This window comes from Salmo salar, chromosome ssa02 (assembly GCF_905237065.1).
Source record: "Salmo salar chromosome ssa02, Ssal_v3.1, whole genome shotgun sequence".
Classification (NCBI taxonomy): domain Eukaryota; kingdom Metazoa; phylum Chordata; class Actinopteri; order Salmoniformes; family Salmonidae; genus Salmo; species Salmo salar.
In genome coordinates, this window is record NC_059443.1 from 38,856,304 (window position 1) to 38,874,009 (window position 17,706).

A 17,706-nucleotide genomic window follows, 5' to 3' on the forward strand; every position below is an offset into this window, starting at 1 on the left:
TAGTTAAATTGATCGCTATTGTAAATCCACAATTCAGTCAGGGAATGGGAGTCAAAGTACAACTGCTCTATACATAGTGAATTTCAAAATGATTTATGGCCATGAATAAAAGTGTGCGTATGTGAGTTCATGTGTGTGTCCACCTCATCAGTACATCTCTCTGGTGAGGCCGGGCATGGGGACGGCTGTCTCAGACTCAGACAGGGTCTCCAGGTGCTAGCGGATGAGGTCGCTGCGCTGCTCCAGCTCCAGGGCCCCCTGCTTCCTGGACAGGTCGTCTCCCATACAGGCTGTTGCTCCTCTAGGGACTGCAGAGTGTGCCTGGTACACAGAACAGCAACACAGGGTTAGATGGTGTGGGGGGAGTCCTTACATTAAATGCCAATATGCTATGAAAGTGAACACATCATATGTTCAATATGCTGTGAATGAGTCGTACAAGGCGGATATACGATGTGCTCACTGTAATAGCAACTCAATAACACATACAGCAGAATCTAGCCAAGTCTATGTGAGTGTAACACTTCTATGGTGGCTCCCAACTGCTTAGCCTCTGCCACCAGTCCAGAATGCACCTACAGAGATCACAGTCAAGGTATGGACACACATTATATACTGAACAAAAATATAAACGCAACATGCAACAATTTCAATGATTTTACTGATTTACAGTTCATAGAAGGAAATCAGGCAATTAAAATAAATTCATTAATTTAAGGATTTCACATGACAGAGCCCGGGCGCAGCCACACCTATCCAATCAGAATGAGTTTTTCCCCACAAAAGGGCTTTACTCCAGTGTTTAATTGCTAAATTGTAATTACTTCGCCACTACGGCCTATTTATTGCCTTACCTCCCTAATCTTACCTCATTTGCACACACTGTATATAGATTTTTTCCTATTGTGTTATTGACTGTACGTTTGTTTATTCCATGTGTAACTCTGTGTTGTTGTCTGTGTCACACTGCTTTGCTTCATCGTGGCCAGGTCGCAGTTGTAAATGAGAACTTGTTCTCAACTGGCCTACCTGGTTAAATAAAGGTGAAATCATTTATTTTTTATTTTTATTAGACAGAAATATTCCTCAATTTGTTCAGCTGTCCGGGTGGCTGGTCTCAGACGATCCCGCAGGTGAAGAAGCCGGATGTGGAGGTTACACGTGGTCTGTGGTTGTGAGGCCGGTTGGACGTACTGCCAAATTCTCTAAAACAACATTATTGTATAGAAATTAACATTAAATTCTCTGGCAACAGCTCTGGTGGATATTCCTGCAGTCAACATGCCAATTGCACACTCCCTCAAAACTTGAGACATCTGTGGCATTGTGTTGTGTGACAAAACTACACATTTTAGAGTGGCCTTTTATTGTCCCCCGCACAAGGTGCACCTGTGTAATGATCATGCTGTTTAACCAGCTTCTTGATATGCCACACCTGTCAGGTGGATGGATTAACTTGTCAAAGGAGAAATGCTGACTAATGGGGATGTAATTGTGCACACAATTTGAGAGAAATAGATTTTTTAGCATATGGAATATGTATGGCATCTTTTATTTCAGCTCATGAAACATGGGCCCAACACATTACATATTGCGTTTTGATTTTGATTTTTGTTCAGTATAATATGACTAACAGAGACACAGCTCTTTTTCCATGACAAAATCAACCTTTACCACAACTCAGGTCCTCTGAAGGGTCAATCTGTGCAGGCTTTCATAGAACAAACGTCTGATCCTCCAGGACTAAAGAAAACCCATTCTTGCTTTACAAGTTAGAATCAACCATAGAAATCGAATGAGTAAAATAGACATGTCAATTTCCCTTGACTTGTGGGACCAGCGGTCATAGTGAGTGTACTGTCAAATTGCCCTGGATTGAGGGGCTTTTTCCCCATTCCAGTAATTCTATTATTATGATTCTACCTGGTCTCTGCAGAGGTCCACTCCGGGCCTCGAGTTCCTATTCTCCAGCCTGGTATGGACCAGCTTCAGGGGGCACTCTGTAGGCAGCAGCTCCTGCTCCAGACAATGGATGCCCCTCAACAGCTCTGTGATCTCCTCTCTGGTCTGGTGGGACAGACGGAGTCAAAAGAGCAGAGTCAGCACTGAGAAGCCTGGAGAAACCTCCCGCAGCTAAGAAAGGCCGTCTAGAATTGTCCACTTTGCTTTCTATGCTAGTCAATACTATCTTATCACCATCTATGCTCTCTATGGTTCTAGCCTCTAGCTCGCACACAATAGCTGATTCATAAATTCCACTTCTTGTTCAGATCTACTGTAGTCTACTGGATATATGACGTTACTGATCCATAACACATTCATGAGAAACCTAGGCGATCTGCCTTCCCTGCATTGACCCCAGCCTTATCTAATCTCTCCCTGTGCATTCCAGACACTGCTATTGTTATTGCCTCTGGAGTGGATTTCCTTACCAGGACTATAGGTATTCATGTCTATGGAGATGGATGGGGGCCCAGTGGGGCGCTAACAAAGGAAAATGGCTGTGCTGCACTGATTAGAAGGGAGATCAGCTTTAGGTCAGAGAGATGGGGGGAGGGAGGTCTAATGGGTTTAGTGGATGTATAGCATGAGAAGGACCCGGTGTAAGAGCTATGCATGTCATTAATGCTTAACAAGAGCATTTCTAAGGCTTAGCTCTGGACACCTGGGAGCCAGAAATCTTTCTGATTGAGAGGGGGTCAAATACTTATTTCCCTCATTAAAATGCAAATCCATTTATAACATTTTTGACATGCGTTTTTCTGGAGTTTTTTTTGTTGTTATTCTGTCTCTCACTATTCAAATAAACCTACCATTAAAACTATAGACTGATCATTTCTTTGTCAGTGGGCAAACGTACAAAATCAGCAGGGGATCAAATACTTTTTCCCCCTCACTGTACGTCTGTCCTCAATATCAATATTTAGTCAAAGCAGAATTTTGCATTTTGCATTGAAATACATTTTCCATTGTGTGCCCTAATGAACAGGACTCTGTTCAGAAAGTCTCAGAGTAGGTGTGCTGATATAGGATCAGTCTTGCCTTTTAGATCCTAATGAACAAGATTATATGGACCTGATCCTACAGTAGATTAGCACTCCTACTCTGAGACACTCTAAGGAGAGGATGATGTTGCTATACTAAGTCAGTTACACTTCAGTTCATGAAAATGGCCAATCATGCAGTTGTGATTCTAGACCATTTCAACTGGGGGGGGAGGCAAGCTGGGGCCAGTTGTACTGTTAGAGGGGCCAGTTACATTAGACGTTATTGTTATCATATCGTTTTCTTCACTACATTGCAGGCATTAGCAGGCAAAAGACCATGTTCATAATCATCATCGTTGCCACTGTCTAATAACGGATGTAAAAAAAAGAAAGATAGCAAAAATTAGTTATGTAAAAATTATTTCATACTCCACATTTAGGGGGGCCACAACGGGGTCCAAAATTGTTGTCACAGGGGCACTGCCCCCCCCCAGAACCGCTAGTGCAATCATGGCAGTTTTTTTAAGTAACAAGTCCTTAAAGCTTATCCCAAAAATGCTTATGATGTTTTCAAATTGGGATGACAATGTCCTCTTCAGACTGTGTGAGGGAGAATACCAACCCTCAGGCACACATTACAATCCCCTCGTAAAGAGGATATACAGCATTTATAGGTCAGACTCCCGTTCCTGTTCAATGCTTCTGTACTGTATATCGATCAGGATGATATTCTTCGGATACAGTTTACACCGCTTCAGCCTGAGCCAAATAAACAAGTGCTAACGCATGCCTTTAAAATAAACCCATATGTCCTCCTCAGCTTAAACAATCCCCTACACCAGTATTCCAATACAACAGTTACTGAAGTCAACTTACTGGCGTATTTGCAATACATTCATGTCCATAAAGATGAGCAAAAAAGGCTGTTTAAAATAAATACAAATACTGAGCTATAGCATATATAATATTTGATCATAGCACCGCCTGGAGTTTGATGAACGCCATTGGCACTTGAATTGGACCGGTGCTATGGTCAGTTGACATGAAATTAGAGCTCTTTGGGCACGCACGCGAGCATATACAGATTTCATTTAAAAAAATGAAATTAAAATAGCAATTACAGCCTCGAGTCTTCTTGGGTTTGATGCTACAAGCTTGACACACCTGTATTTGGGGAGTTACTCCCATTCTTCTCTGCAAATCCTCTCAAGCTCTGTCAGGTTGGATGGGGAGCGTCACTGCACAGCTATTTTCAGGTCTCTCCAGAGATGTTAGATAGAGTTCAAGTCCGGGATCTGGCCACTCAAGGACATTCAGAGACTTATCCTGAAGCCACTCCTACATTGTCTTGGCTGTGTGCTTAGGGTCGTTGTCCTGTTGGAAGGTGAGCCTTCGCCCCAGTCTGAGGTCCTGAGCGTTCTAGAGCAGGTTTTCAAGGATCTCTCTGTACTTTACTCCGTTCATCTTTCCCTCAATCCTGACTATTCTCCCAGTCCCTGCCAATGAACATTCCCATAGCATGATGCTGCCACCACCATCCTTCACTGTAGGGATGGTGCCAGGTTTCATCCAGACGTGACACTTGGCATTCAGGACAAAGAGTTCAATCTTGGTTTCATCAGACCAGAGAAGCTTGTTGCTCATGGTCTGAGAGTCTTTAGGTGCCTTTTGGCAAACTCCAAGCAGGCTGTCATGTGCCTTTTACTGAGTGGCGGCTTCCATTTGGCCACTCTACCATAAAGGCCTGATTGGTGGAGTGCTGCAAAGATGGTTATCCTTCTGGAAGGTTCTCCCATCTCCACAGAGGAACTCTGGAGCTTTGTCAGAGTGAACATCGGGTTCTTGGTCACCTCTCTGACCAAGGCCTTCTCTCCAGATTGCTCAGTTAGGATGGGGGTTCTAGGATGACTCTTGGTGGTTCCAAACTTCTTCCATTTAAGATTAATGGAGGCCACTGTGTTCTTGGGGACCTTCAATGCTGCTGAAGCCTTCCCCAGATCTGTGCCTCGACACGAACCTGTCTTGGCGCTCCACGGCGCTCCAATTCCTTCGACATACATGAAATTAGTTGCAAAATGAATAGGAAATATAGTCAAGATGTTGACAAGGTTATAAATAATGATTTTTAAATTGAAATAATAATTGTGTCCTTCAAACTTTGCTTTCGTAAAAAAAGAATCCTCCATTTGCAGCAATTGCAGAACTTTGGCATTCTAGTTGTCAATTTGTTGTGGTAATCTAAAGAGATTTCCCCCTATGCTTCCTGAAGAACCTCAAACAAGTTGGATTGGCTTGATGGGCACTTCTTACAGTACATACCATATGGTCAGCTGCTCCCACAACAGCTCAATACGGTTGAGATCCGGTGACTGTGCTGGCCACTCCATTATAAACAGAATACCAGCTGACTGCTTCTTCCCTAAATAGTTCTTGCATTGTTTGGAGCTGTGCTTTGGGTCATTGTCCTGTTGTAGGAGGAAATTGGCTCCAATTAAGCGCCGTCCACAGGATATGGCATGGCGTTGCAAAATGGAGTGATAGCCGCCTTCTTCAAGATCCCTTTTACCCTGTACAAATCTCCCACTTTACCACCACCAAAGCACCCCCAGAACATCACATTCCCTCCATCATGCTTGACAGATGGCGTAAAACACTCCTCCTGCGTCTTTTCATTTTTTCTGCGTCTCACAAATGTTCTTCTTTGTGATCCGAACACCTCAAACTTAGATTCCTCTGTCCATAACACTTTTTCCAGTCTTCCTCTGTCCAGTGTCTGTGTTCTTTTGCCCAGCTTAATCTTTAATTTTATTGGCCAGTCTGAGATATGGCTTTTTCTTTGCAACTCTGCCTAGGAGTCGCATCTTCACTGTTGATATTGAGACTGGTGTTTTGCGGGTACTATTTAATGAAGCTCCCAGTTGAAGACTGAAGACTTGTGAGGCGTCTTTCTTAAACTAAACACTCTAATGTACTTGTCCTCTTGCTCAGTTGTGCACAGGGGCCTCCCACTCCTCCCACTCCCACTCCTCTTTCTATTCTGGTTAGAACCAGCGTTGTACGAGATCTTCAGTTTCTTGGCAATTTCTCGCATGGAATAGCCTTAATTTCACAGAACAAGAATAGAAGATTTTCTCGTCATTTTGAGCTTGTAATTGAACCCACAAATGCTGATGCTCCAGATACTCAACTAGTCTAAAGAAGGACCGTTTTATTGCTTCTTTAAATCAGGACAACAGTTTTCAGCTGTGCTGAAAACATAATTGCAAAAGGGTTTTCTAATGATCAAATAGCCTTTTAAAATTATAAACTTGGATTAGCTAACACAACGTGCCATTGGAACACAGGAGTGATGGTTGCTGATAATGGGCCTCTGTACGCCTATGTAGATATTCCATTACAAATCAGCCGTTTCCAGCTACAATTGTCATTTACAACATTAACAATGTCTACACTGTATTTCTGATCAATTTGATGTTATTTTAATGGACAAAAAAACGTGCTTTTCTTTCAAAAACAAGGACATTTCTTGGTGACCCAAAATGTTTTAATGGTAGTGTATACACAAGAGTGTGCCTTTCCAAAGCATGTCCAATCAATGGAATTTACCACAGGTGGACTCCAAGCAAGTTGTAGAAACATCTCAAGGATGACCAATGGAAACAGGATGCACCTGAGCTTAATTTCGAGTCTCATAACAAAGGGTCTGAATACTTATGTAAATAAGGTAATGTCTAAAAATCTGTTTTCACTTTGTCATTATGGGGTATTGTGTGTAGATTGATGAGGAATTTTCTTTATTTAACCCATTTTAGAATAAGCCTGTAACATAACAAAATGTGGAAGTAGGGAAGGGGTCTGAATACTTTTGAATGCACTGTATGCAGAAAAGTATCTCATACCTACGGTAAAATATGGTGGTGGATCTTTGATGTTATGGGGCTATTTTGCTTCCACTGGTCCTGGGGCCCTTGTTAAGGTCAATGGCATCATCAACTTTTACCAAGTAATAAGTACCAGGATATTTTAACCCAAAACCTTGGGACCTCTGCCAAGAGACTGACACTTGGCCGGAAGTGGATCTTCCAGCAAGACAATAACCCCAAGCACTAATCAAAATCCACAAAGAAATGGTTAATTGACCACAAAATCAACATTTTGCAATTGCTATCTCAGTCTATGGACTTTTACATTAGCCATTTAGTACACGGTCTTATCCAGAGCGAGTTACAGGAGCAATTAGACTTGAACCCCATTGAAAACCTGTGGTTTGATTTGAAGAGGGCAGTCCATAAGAGCAGACGAAGGATATCAAGGATCTGGAAAGATTCTTTATAGAGGAACGGTCTAAGATCGCTCACAATGGGTTCTCCAATCTCATAAAACATTTTAGAAAAAGGCTCAGTGTCGTTATCCTCACAAGGGAAGGGTGCTAGAGTACTGAAAACAGGGGTGCCAATAATTTTAAACCCCATTTTAGTTTTTAGTTATTAGTTTTTGAACACAATCTCTTTATCTAAGCAATTGTATTGGTATAAAATAATACAATTTCCACCCAGAAAATGTGCATGCAATATTGCTCAATACTTGTATTATTTATTTTAAACAGTCCTTTTTACTCATCTTTATCAAGACTGACAATAATTATGGACTGTACGTTATTCATATTTTTTTGTGGCATATCAAGAATCTGATTAAACAGCATGATCATTACACAGGTGCACCTTGTGCTGGGGACAATAAAAGGCCACTAAAATGTGCAGTTTTGTTACACAACACACTGCGTCTCAAGTTGAGGGAGCGTGCAACTGGGATGCTGACTGCAGGAATGTCCACCAGAGCTGTTGCTAGAGAATTTAATATACATTTCTCCATAATAAGCTTACGTATCGGCCTCACGGCCTTCGTCGGAGCTTTTGTGAGTAAAAAAAAAAAAAAGAGCACCCTTATGTAGACCTAGCCCCACCCACATCCATTCCACGCATCGAAAGGGGTTGGAGGCGCAGGAAAAACAAATAAGTGCTACCAAATATAACAATATACATTTCATAAATATTCGAATAACGTGTGTAAATAAGACGTATTAAACACGTCTATAAAACCACAATGAGGACATGGACCTACCGAGCAGGTTTTCATTAATCATTGGGTGCATCGTACGAAAAACATCAGAGTAATCTTAAATAGGAGCATAATTCATGTTCATATTCACAACATAACATACATAGGCATTTCATCATTAAGTCCTTTAGGAAATAATGTCTGGAGGGTCAAAATCCAAAAACATTCTCTTTTGCTCAGAGTATTATTAATGTCACCTCCCCTGTCTGATATCTTAACTTTCTCTATGCCACAAAATCTAAAAAGGTAGAAATGTCATGCTTTAGGTCATTAAAATGTACTGTGACTGGATAATCCGTTGTTTCTTCTGATTGAACTTTTATGTTCACTGATTCTCTGTTTGAGAGAACGAGAGGTTTTACCTACATAGCACAGCACACATGGACAATAATGTAAATAACATAGGTGGTGGAACACATAATAATGTAATATATTTGGAACCGTTTTCCTGTATGTGGGTGGCAGAAATATTCACACTTCATCATATTGTTGCACTGTGCGCATCCTCTGCATTTATAGCTACCATTTGGAAGAGGGCGTAGAAGAGCCTGGCTGATTTTCTTTTGTGGCTGGCAGTTGGCATGAACCAATTTATCGCGTAAATTGCGACCTCTCCTATACACAATAAGTGCTGAATTTTGTAATTCAGCCGGCAAAGCTGGGTCCGATAATAAAATATGCCAGTGTTTCTTGACCACACCTCCTACTTTTCGCGAGTTCAAAGTATATGTGGTTGTGAACATTACGGAGTGTTCTTTAGCTTTAGCGGGTCTTTACACACTTTATTCAAATATTTATGAAATGCATATTGTTATATTTGGTAGCACTTGTTCGTTTTTCCTTCGCCTCCAACGCCTTTCGATGTGTGGAACGGATGTGGGTGGGGCTAGGTCTACATAAGGGTGCTAATTTTTTTAAACTCACAAATGCTCCGACGAAGACCGTGAGGCCGATTCGTAAAGCTCTGAGGAAGGCCGTGAGGCCGATACGTAAAGCTCCGAGGAAGGCCGTGAGGCCGATACGTAAAGCTCCGAGGAAGGCCGTGAGGCCGATACGTAAAGCTCTGAGGAAGGCCGTGAGGCCGATACGTAAAGCTCTGAGGAAGGCCGTGAGGCCGATACGTAGCTCTGAGGAAGGCCGTGAGGCCGATACGTAAAGCTCTGAGGAAGGCCGTGAGCCCGATACGTAAAGCTCTGAGGAAGACCGTGAGGCCGATACGTAGCTCTGAGGAAGGCCGTGAGGCCGATACGTAGCTCTGAGGAAGGCCGTGAGGACGATACGTAAAGCTCTGAGGAAGGCCGTGAGGCCCATACGTAAAGCTCTGAGGAAGGCCGTGAGGCCGATACGTAAAGCTCTGAGGAAGGCCGTGAGGCCGATACGTAAAGCTCTGAGGAAGGCCGTGAGGCCGATACGTAAAGCTCTGAGGAAGGCCGTGAGGCCGATACGTAAAGCTCTGAGGAAGGCCGTGAGGCCGATACGTAAGCTTATTAAAGATCAATGATACTATCAAGAGCAGTGTGCGGTTTTTCCCATTTCCTTCATATTGTTCAACTGTTACCATGCACCTGCAAAAAAGATTGCTCAGATGTGTGAGTGCCTTTTGAATATTCATTTCTCTACCATAAGCCAACATAATTTCTCTATTGGAGGCCAACGTAATTTTAGAGAATTTGGCAGTATGTCCAACAGACCTCATAACCGTAGACCGCGACGCGTAACCACGACACGTAACCACGCCAGCCCAGGACCTCTACATCCAGCTTCTTCACCTGAGGGAAGGTCTGCGACCAGCCACCCAGACAGCTGATGAAACTGTGGGTTTGCACAACAGAAGAAATTCTGCATAAACTGTCAGAGACCGTCTCAGGGAAGCTCATCTGCATGCTCGTCGTCCTCACCAGGGTCTTGACCCGACTGTAGTTCGGCATCGTAACCGACTTCAGTGTGCAAATACTTACCTTGTATGGCCACTGGCACGGTGGAGAAGTGTGCTCTTCACGGATGAATCCCAGTTTCAACTGTACCAGGCAGATGGCAGACAGGGTGTATGGTTTGCTGATGTCAACATTGTGGAGGTGGGGTTATGTATGAGCAGGCATAAGCTAAGGACAATGAACACAACTGCATTTTATCGATGGCAATTTGAGATACCGTGACAAGATCCTGAGGCCAGACATTGAGCATGTTTGGGATATTCTGGATCGACATGTACTGCATGACAGCGTGTTCCAGTTCCCATTAATATACAGCAACTTCGCAAAGCCATTGAAGAGGAGTGGGGCAACATTCCACAGGCCACAATCAACAGCCTGATCAACTCTATGCAAAGGAGATGTGTCACACTGCATGGGGCAAATTGTGGTCACATCAGACACTGACTGGTTTTCTAATCCAGCCCCTATTCCCAGTCATGTGAAATCCATTGCTAGGGCCTAATGAATTTATTTCAATTGACTGATTTCCTTATGAGAACTGTAACTCAGTAAAATCTTAGAAATTGTTGCATGTTGCGTTTATATTTTTGTTCGGTGTTATATATATTTATTTTTCAAGTATTTTCATTTTATTCAAACGGGGATAGCATGAAATTAGAGGGGAGACAGAGAATGAGGGAGATGCAGAATAGGGTATGGCTGGGATTTGTATCCACTCTGGCTAGACCAGCCTCAGGCATGTATACAGTTTAAAATGGGCAGCAAGCGTATTATTAAATTGCTGTCCAAAAACACTTAGAAATACCAAACAACCCATTTTTTTATTAGTTTGTTATGGGAGTTGCCCTATACGCCTAATGGAACCAATTTCCATACTGCATAAAACGGTCTCTGACTGTACACCCACACATACTCTCTTCATGGTGTCCTCATGAGCCCCCACCTACCCAGTTTCCATTCCCCAACCTCCTATGCTATTAATAACATGTATCCCTCTCCTCCTCCCCCAATACACAGACAGTCCCACCCACACATTCTTTTGTAGGAGTAGGTTGAAGTTGCCATTAGACACTGATCTAAGCTCAGTCTTGTGTTTTTACCTCTAATGGTTAATGTTAGTTTGGGGAGGGTAAACCGATCCTAGATCAGTCCTCTGCTACCTGTATCCTTGTATAGGTCATGGTCTCCCTCAGCTGTAGGGAAGCCTGCATCGCCTCCTCAGCCTGGGTCATGTTGTAGTGGGTGAACTGCACCGACTCCTGGTGTGTGGAGGCACTGCAGGGTACAAGACAATAAATCAGCCACAGGTATACATCGGTAAGTACTGTACACTATAAGTACTGTGTTATAAATTAGAAAATGTTTTAGGTTTAGAGGATCAGAAGAGGTTTAGTGGTACAAAAGACCATAAATCTAGATGTAGGTAAAGGCTGAGAATTTGTCTGCCTTTGAGTGTTCTGCTTTCTTTGAGTGTTCTGATATCTGAACACCGAAACAAATTATTTAGTGGTGACAATTATGAAAAACTAAATTCCTAGAAATATGCTAGAACTATACAGTAGAATTTCACTCATGATCATCTCATTATCATCTCCTTTACTCTACACATGTTGACAAGGCACTACTCTGCTCCCATCCTTACCTAGTGGGTACGTGGGTGGGGTCAGGCTTGAAGGACACGTCAGGTGACCTGTCTGTAAGTGACAGGCATGATTGGTTCACAACCAGGGCTTCACTCTTGTTGGTTAGGTCTAAGGTCAGCTGTTGGTGGGCTTCCTTGAGGCAGCTTAAAATGAACTTTATTGATGCTACACTGTTAAGGGAAATTAGATGTATCACCCCCATAGAACTATAGACAAACAAGCATACATCGGTAGAGATCCTATTAAATTACTAGAGGGAATATGTCATAAACGCTCAAAGTTCCAGAACGGTATGATAATGGCAGCCGTTTTGGACAGGGAGAAATCCAAATGGAATGAATGGCAATAGAGGCATAGGTGATACTTTCCTGCTTTTACTTATGCAGGAAAATAAAAGAAAGGCATGTGATGTATCAGAAATTGTGTAATAGAATTGTCAACCTAAAATATTGTCATATAATTATGAATACAGTTTTGACGTGTTTTAGACACATTTTCTGTATAAATAGCCTCTGAAATATCATCAACTGATTTCAGCCAGTGTATGGCTGTGGATTGACTGCCTTGTTTGTATGGAATATTGGCAGTTATTTTGTAAAAAGATTGGAATCATTCCAATTAAACTGTCTGGCTAGTTAGCTAATAAAAATACTGTGAAGACAATCTTCAAATTGATTGCTTTCACAATATTTTAATCACAACACTGGCTGCCCAACTGCCTGACCAAAATGCCTGCCATTTTACACCGTCATAAGATAGTTAACGTCTATTCTAATATTCTAAATTCTAATTATAGGCATACATCAGCACACACTCTACAGAACACAGTGGAATTTTAACGTTTCCTGTCAAATTTGCTGCAATACGTCTTCATGAAGCAATGGTGAAATGAAATTTGAGACCACACACACATGCCTCCAATTGTCAGTATCGTCCACCCGTTTCGGTTTCACATCGCATTATCCTTTATTTTTAAGAGCAACACAACTGTCTGTTAGATAGAAGCCCTTTATGTTCCATGGATCAATGAAACCATATCCTGAGACACAACCAAAGACCTACGGCAGTTAAATCTCTATCTTGGCTTACCAGAGCTGCTCGAAGGCCTTGCTGATGTGCTGCTGCAGCTCTTGCTGCGTGGTGTCAATTATCTGGGCCTCCCTCTTCAGCTGTCCCCGCAGGGGGTCACTGACCAGCTCACTCCCCCTGCGGGCCCTCTCTCTGGGTCAGGCACTCCACTACCACTTCCAGGGGCACGGACGTGTCCATCAGGGCCCTCTCCACCTCTTCCTTCACCTGGGAGAGAGAGAGAGTTAGGGAGAGACAGACAGGGTTGACAATACAGTTTGTACTAAACGCCTGAAATACAGTGCCTTGCAAAGGTATTCATCCCCCTTGATGTTTTTCCTACAACCTATAATTGAAATAGATTTTTATTTGGATTTCATGTAATGGACATACACAAAACAGTCCAAATTGGTGAAGCAATTATATATTTTTTAAACGGAAAGGTGGTGCGTGCATATGTATTCACCCCCTTTGCTATGAAGCCCCTAAATAAGATCTGGTGCAACCAATTACCTTCAGAAGTCACATAATTATTTTAATTAAGTCCACCTGTGTGCAATCTCAGTGTCACATGATCTGTCACATAATCTCAGTATATACACACCTGTTCTGAAAGGCCCCAGAGTCTGCAATACCATTAATCAAGGGGCACCAGCAAGCAAGCGGCACCATGAAGACCAAGGAGCTCTCCAAACAGGTCAGGGACAAAGTTGTTAAGTACAGATCAGGGTTGGGTTATAAAAAAATATCTGAAACTGAACATCCCACGGAGCACCATTAAATCCATTATTAAAAAATGAAAAGAATATGGCACCACAACAAACCTGCCAAGAGACAGCTGCCCACCAAAACTCACAGACCAGACAAGGAGGGCATTAATCAGAGAGGCAACAAAGAGACCAAAGATAACCCAGAAGGAGCTGCAAAGCTCCACAGCGGAGATTGGAGTATCTGTCCATAGGACCACTTTAAGCCGTACACTCCACAGAGTTGGGCTTTACGGAAAGAATGGCCAGAAAAAAGCCATTGCTTAAAGAAAAAAATAAGCAAACACGTTTGGTGTTCGCCAAAAGGCATGTGGGAGACTCCCCAAACATATGGAAGAATGTACTCTGGTCAGATGAGACCAAAATTGAGCTTTTTGGCCATCAAGGAAAACACTGTCTGGCGCAAACCCAACATCTCTCATCACCCCGAGAACCGGCAGGGACTGGGAGACTGGTCAGAAATGAAGGAAGGATGGATGGCGCTAAATACAGGGAAATTATTTAAGGAAACCTGTTTCAGTCTTCCAGAGATTTGAGACTGGGACGGAGGTTCACCTTCCAGCAGGACAATGACACTAAGCATACTGCTAAAGCAACACTTGAGTGGTTTAAGGGGAAACATTTACATGTCTTGGAATGGCCTAGTTAAAGTCCAGACCTCATTCAATTGAGAATATGTGGTATAACTTAAAGATTGCTGTACACCAGCGGAACCCATCCAACTTGAAGGAGCTGGAGCAGTTTTGTCTTGAAGAATGGGCAAAAATCCCAGTGGCTAGATGTGCCAAGCTTATAGAGACATACCCCAAGAGACTTTCAGCTGTAATTGCTGCAAAAGGTGGCTCTACAAAGTATTGACTTTGGGGGGTGAATAGTTATGCACGCTCTAGTTCTGTTTTTTTTTGTCTAACTTCTTGTTTGTTTCACATCTTCAGAATGGTAGGCATGTTGTGTAAATCAAACGATACAAACAGCCCAAAAATCCATTTTAATTCCAGGTTGTAAGGCAGCAAAATAGGAAAAATGCCAAGTGGGTGAATAACCTTCGCAAGCCCCTGTAGAGCCTCTGGATGATTAAACGTGTGCTATAATTCATTGTCAACAAGCACACATACTTCCAGAAAGAACAATAATAACACCCTCAGGCATAATTAGATTACGATTAGTTTACTTAATGAGGGTAGGATTTAGGTAGAGTTTACTGCACCAGACGACACAACAGTGCATAGAAATAGCATAGTGGAATGCGGATTCCCAAAGCAATTTGAGAGGTTCCTGAAGCTAACAAATTAGGGACACTGACAGATTGTGTTCTGTGACATGCGTACAACAGTATACGTGTTGATTATGTTTTTGGTTAGTAAAGGGAGTTGAACATTAAGTAGTTCTCCCACATTTTCTGCCATATGAAGCATTAGTGACCTGTGTCAGAGCATAGATCTCTATCTCCATTGCCTGTACGCAGAACTGCAGTCTGTCCTTCTGCTCAGTGACCACATTGATCCTGTCACCCAGCCTGTCTCAGCTGTCACTCTCATCCCAGCGTGTCAGACAGACGGAGAAGAGCCCACGGTCACGCACAGTATTACTTTGTTATTATGGGGTATAGATGTGAACATGAGTTGATCATCTCTGTCAATGCATCGCCTGCTGCCTGGCATCAGACATCCATAGCAGTCCCTGTCTCTCAGTCTCTGTACCTTACAGGCTGTCTGGTGCCTCAGGGCCCGCCTCTCCTGCCTTGTCTGCTGTGATTGGTGGCGTTGGTGCTCGGCCGTGTCCGTGAGCAGCTTGTTATTGGTCTCCCAGTCTGTCATCCAGTAACGCTGACCGGGCTTCCTACTAGCAGTGGCCATTCCTACCAACATAAATAGACAGCTTGAATTGAGTTAGTCAAAGGTTGTAGAGACCTGTATACAGGTCTAGATCCTTCCATCAGCAAAGGGAAATTCCTTTTCACTAAAATGTACATTTTTGCTAGTGTTATGACCCAACCAGAATGGGCACACAGGCTGTTATAGCACTTCCCGATGTTTCTGCATTTGTTTTCTTATGTCAAATAGTAGGGTATGAAACCTGGTCATGATCAATTGAAAAGGTTACATAATGCTTGAAAGTAAACCTTTTCTAATCTTTTCCATGGGAGGAACGGGTCGACACAGAATAGGAAGGACGGTAGTAGTCATGACTGCCACGTAAATGTAACTGAAAACCTACCCATCTATCAAATGAAGCATGAAATGTGAAAAACCTGGGGTAAAGTTAGCTATGGTGGAAAAGCCCTAAACATGCACACCAAAGACCCTGTAGCTACGTGGGACTACCAGAGCACTACACGCCTGCAGAAGTAGCTGGAATGAATTCTGGACGGCAGTTTACATGTTTATGTGATCTGCTTATTACTTTACATTCCAGACAGTTATGTGAGGTTGTTGGCCCACTGTCACAACCCCATCTTTGTGCACTGACTGTTCCACGGAGAGAGATATGAGTTTCCTTGAGGATTCACTCCGCCATAGACTTAGTAATGGATAAATGTGACTATAAATGGGATTTTAGGAGTTTTAATCCTTCCCATATTTTCCAGGAGGTTTGAACTGGTTCAGTGCACTCGGGTACACTTTCCATTTTCATTACGACCAGTTTGTTATGATTCATTTAATTTGAGGCAATGGTGGAAAATTAAATAAAGTTCAGTTGGTAGACTAGATTGTATTCTGCATTCGTGGTTCTTAACCTGAAACGGTGACAGGTTCAGATTTCCAAAGTAGGCTAGGCTATACTGTAGCCTAGTCATACATGCTTATGACAAATCTTACAATGCATTATCACGGCATCATAATGCATTGTACAGGAGTATGGTTGCAAAGCTACCGGTAATTTACTAAAGTTACTGTAACCTTAGGTAATTTTGGTAATCTATGGTAATTTATACTTGAATAACTTAATGTATGTAAGTTATGTATATACACTACATGGCCAAATGTATGTGGACACCTGCTTGTCAAACAGCTCATTCCAAAATCGTGGGCATGAATATGGAGTTGGTCCCCCCTTTGCTGCTTTAACAGCCTCCACTCTTCTGGGAAGGCTTTCCACTAGATGTAACATTGCTGATGGGACTTGCTTCCATTCAGCCACAAGAGCATTAGTGAGGTCAGGCACTGATTTTGGGCAATTAGGCCTGGCTCGCAGTCGGCGTTCCAATTCATCCCAAAGGAGTTCGATAGGGTTGAGGTCAGGGCTCTGTGCAGGCCAGTCAAGTTCTTCCACACCGATCTCGACAAACCATTTCTGTATGGACCTCGCCTTGTGCACGGGGGCATCGTCATGCTAAAAACAGGAAAGGGCCTCCCCCAAACTGTTGCCACAAAGTTGGAAGCACAGAATCGTCTAGAATGTCACTCTATGCTGTACTATTAAGATTTCCCTTCACTGGAACTAAGGGGACTCGTGGTACCATGAAAAACAGCCCCAGAGCATTATTCCTCCTCCACCAAACTTTACAGTTGGCACTATGCATTGGGCCAGGTAGTGTTCTCCTGGCATCCGCCAAATCCAGATTTCTGTCGGACTGCCAGATGGTGAAGCGTGATTCCTCACTCCAGAGAACGTGTTTTCACTACTCCAGAGTCCAATGGCGGTGAGCTTTACACCACTTCAGCCGACACTTGGCATTGTGCATGGTGATCTTAGGTTTACGTGCGGCTGCTCGGCCATGGAAACCCATTTCATGAAGTTCTTGTGCTTACTTTGCTTTCGAGGCAGTTTGGATCTTGGTAGTGAGTGTTGCAAGCAAGGACAGACGATTTTTACGCGCTTCAGCACTAGGAGGTCCCATTCTGTGAGCTTGTGTGGTTTACCACTTCGCGGCTGAGCCGTTGTTGTTCCTAGACATTTTCACTTCACAATAACACTTACAGTTGACCGGGGCAGCTCTAGCAGGGCAGAAATTTGATGAACGGACCTGTTGGAAAGGTGGCATTCTATGACTGTGCCACATTGAGCCACTGAGCTCTTCAGTAAGGCCATTCTAATGCCAATGTTTGGCTATGGAGATTGCATGGCTGTGTGCTCGATTTTATGCAGCTGTCGGCAAATATATATATATATATATATATATATATGGCTATCTTTTATTTTCTTGAGTTTCTAGTGGATAAACCACATGGTTTATGAGATAATTGAC

The 17,706-nt window shown here is 42.9% G+C and overlaps 1 pseudogene; it reads right to left on the minus strand.

The window, feature by feature from the left end:
* Window positions 1-70: 70 nt before the first annotated feature.
* Window positions 71-15,373, minus strand: LOC106581701 (tektin-2-like; annotated as a pseudogene).
* Window positions 15,374-17,706: the final 2,333 nt, after the last annotated feature.